General features: G+C 39.6%; 1 non-coding gene across 1 annotated transcript; it reads right to left on the bottom strand.

Moving 5' to 3' along the window:
* Window positions 1-2,291: 2,291 nt before the first annotated feature.
* On the bottom strand, window positions 2,292-2,359 carry LOC115932551 (small nucleolar RNA SNORD77). Its single transcript, XR_004068817.1, has one exon. It is a non-coding gene; the product is annotated as a small nucleolar RNA SNORD77 (small nucleolar RNA).
* Window positions 2,360-3,808: the final 1,449 nt, after the last annotated feature.

The raw sequence follows: 3,808 nt of genomic DNA on the forward strand, positions 1-3,808 counted from the left end.
TCTAAGTGACAGGAAGATAAATTTTGATGTTTTTAACAATAATTTGTAAAGTTCACAGAACAATTATAATTATTCCTACTGGTTATTAAGATTGCTTTTGCACAGTTGGCAATACAAGGGCTGCCTGTAATTTGTTACAATGAAATACATACAGATGTTTTGACAAGCCCAGTGGTATTATGACAGTATTAACAAACTAACAATTGTATAAAGTCAGATATTCATATTCTGATAGCAGGGCAGAATATTTAAATTTGAGACTCTCCTGGAAAAATAAAGTTACTCAAAAATAATAGCATAATATCAGGTATCTAGAGCAAGAGATTTTAGCACTATTGCATTGTCTCAATTTTTAATGCTACCAAATCTGGCTATCTCCCCTCTTTTCTATTCAGTGTGTGTGTGTGGTGTGCTTTTTGTTTGTGTTGTTGTTGTTGTTGTTGTTTTTGTTTTTAAACAGGGTCTTGTTGGGTCACCCAGGCTGGAGTGCAGTGGTGCAAACACAACTCATCACAGCCTCAACCTCCTGGGCTCAAGCGATTCTCTTGCCTCAGCCTCCCAAGTAGCTGGGACCACAGGCACGCCACCACACCTGGCTAATTTTTGCATTTTTTGTGGAGATGGGGTCTCGCATGTTTCCCAGGCTGATCTCGAACACCTGGGCTCGAGCGATCCTTATAGGCGTGAGCCAACATGCCCGACCGGTGTGTTCTAAATATTAGTAAGAAAGCTTAAATTCCATCCTCTGATCTATTGCTGAATAAGAGAGAGTTTTGGACACATCTCATTATCTTCGTATACCTCAAACCTTTCAACTGTGTGATTAAACAAATTTATAGGTATGTTACAAAGATTGACAATAAAATAATTTTAGATAATTCTGGACAGTATGTGATGCTGATAAACTGCATGTATTAAAATACATTTTATGGGGGATTCTTGCTGATCTTACGGTCAGGAGCATCCTCCCTATTGCAATAGTTTCCTCCACCTTGCAATAATACTTTCTTACGTGCACTTATTACCTAATGATCCTTATGTATACATACACATTGGAAGCTGAAATCCCAAGCTCTAGCCTAAATTGGCCAATGCCTGCCAAATGTAGGAACCTCTCATTAATATGAGAGGAGTCTGGTCTACAAAGTTATTAGGATTTGTCTTCCTCTCCAATCAAACATTTTCAGCATCGCCCACAGGGCAATCTGTGATCTCACAGCCACAGCTTGGGCTCGTCTCTTTCATCTTGATCTGGAACCCAAGGAAGGGGGCCAAAGGACTCCGCCTGTGACCTACCAAAAGAGATGTGAGCTTGCCTCAGGAAACACTCTTGGTTCCTGTTTTGTGTATAGGCATTGCTCAATACATATTTGTGGACCTGACCAAAGTATATTATTTGATTGTTTGCGGGGACACAGTTGTAGGGCCCTGAGCAAAGTGGGGACAAAAAAGCCCAGAACCGTGGGCCTTAGCTTCTGGACATGATGAGATTACATAAGTTGGATTGTTAAATGGGTTTATAGATTGCTAAAAGTAACCACAACAACTTTATTTCTTCTGGGCTACTGGAGACTAACAGTCATTAGAAAGCCAATCAACCGACCCAGATGGCTGGTTGTGAACAGAATGATGTGGAGGGCACGGCAGGAGCTGGGAAACAAATGAGAAGACGGCTCCAGAAATGGACATGTTGGTGTCCCCTGTGGGGCATTTCACACAGTATCAACCCTTTCATCCCCTCTCAACTATTTTTATGTTTATTATTGTAAATTTGTGTACATTTGTAAATAGAGAAAAGTGCACCAGATAAGATGCACCCCAATAGTACCTCTAAATATAACAACTGTTTCATTTGTACTCTCTAAATATAATCATTGCTTCCATTTTGGTTTAGATGCTTCCAGCCTTTTTAACTTGTAATATTTATTTATTTTAAAAATTGTGGTAAGGTTGGGCGTGGTGGCTCACGCCTGTAATCCCAGCACTTTGGGAGGCCAAGGCAGGCAGATCACCTGAGGTTGGGAGTTCAGGACCAGCCTGACCAACATGGAGAAACCCCATCTCTAATAAAAATACAAAAGTAGCCAGGCGTGGTGGCACATGCCTGTAATCCCAGCTACTCAGGAGGCTGAGGCAGGAGAATCGCTTGAATCCAGGAAGCAGAGGTTGCAGTGAGGTGAGATCGCACCATTGCACTCCAGCCTCTGTCTCAGAAAACAAACAAACAAAAATTGTGGTAAAATACAGATAACATAACATTTAGCTTCTTAACCATTAAAAAAAATTGTCCCAGATACATCAGACAAATATTAAATCTCTTGATGATTCAATCTGCTGAACTATGCAACTATCATAGTACCCTTTTAACCATTTTTAAGCGTACAGTTCAGTAGTGTTTAGTGTGTTCACATGGTTGTGCAATGAATCCCCAGAACTCTTTTCATTTACCAAAACTGAAACTTGATACGCATTAAACAATAATTTCTCATTCTCTCCTATCTACAGCTCTCAGTGACCACCTTCTCAAACTATTTTTTTCTCAACTGTAAAATAGGGACACTATTCCAAAAGGATTGTTATGAGACTTAAATGAGTTAAGTGTCATGGACTAAATGTTTATGTCCCCCCAAAATTCAGATGTTGAAATCCTAACCTTCATTGTGATGGTATGAGGAGATGAGCCTTTGGGAGGGGATTAGGTCCTGAGGATGAAGCCCTCGTGAAAGGGATTAGGGCCCTTATAAAAGAGTCCCCAAAGAGCTCTCTAGTTCTCTTTCTGCCATGTGAAGCTACAAGGAGAAATCGGTAGTCTGCAACCAGGAAGAGGACCCTCCCCAGAACCCACGCCTGATCTATTTCTAACCTCCAGCACTGTGAGAAGTTAATTTCTGTTGTTTATAAGCTACCCAGTCTATGGTACTTTGTTATACACCCCAAACTGACTAAGACAATAATGTATGCAAATTGCTTGCTATAGTGCTTCATACATAATTTAAGTGCTCAGTAAATGTTAGATATTATTATTTATGATTCTGTCTTAATGATTTTCTTGAAAACACCATGAATTAACATGGGTGAAATTGGGTATATAAACACAAATAAAGGCTATAATTAGAGAAAGATGAGTATGAAGGAAGTGAGCAACAAGAGACCGTATGTGGAAGAGGAAAGAGGAGGATGAATACTCTTATGGTCTTATCATGGAGACAGGGAGTTAGGATGCAGGTCCTGATCTACCTTGCCTTGATTGGTGGCTGTATATGAGCCTTAATTTCCACTTGCTTATTTCCTGTGGGCAGGGGCTTAGGAGACCTGGGCAATTTTCCATTTGTCTGATGCAGAGGTGGCACATAGCAGTGGGTTTTTGTTTAGCTTAATGTAAAGCATGTTATTTAAAAAGTGAATTAGTCTTCAACCTTTATTGATTGGGATTTTCACATAAAACTCTGTATTTCAGGCTTCATTCACTTGGAAGATCTGCTAAAAAGTGGTCCTCATTTAATTGAGGCAACAATTGGCTGGACTGTGTACATGATTTCATCTCAGCCCATATCACTCAACTATGTTACCTGCTTAGCCTCTGAGGAAGGTGGTCTGTAAGGTTAATCAGGCAACTTATTTTTTTCATATAATCAAACTCATATCCCCAATATATGATCATGACCACTATCGTGACACATACTGACAATTCTACCTTTTCTAGGAAACTTGATATCCTGACTACAAATGTGTCTATAGATTATGTTCTCCCAAGTTAGTACCTTCAAGAACTGTGAAAGGTCTAAGATTTTTTTTTTTTAACTTTTAT

The sequence above is a fragment of the Gorilla gorilla genome, chromosome X, assembly GCF_029281585.2.
Source record: "Gorilla gorilla gorilla isolate KB3781 chromosome X, NHGRI_mGorGor1-v2.1_pri, whole genome shotgun sequence".
NCBI classification, from domain to species: domain Eukaryota; kingdom Metazoa; phylum Chordata; class Mammalia; order Primates; family Hominidae; genus Gorilla; species Gorilla gorilla.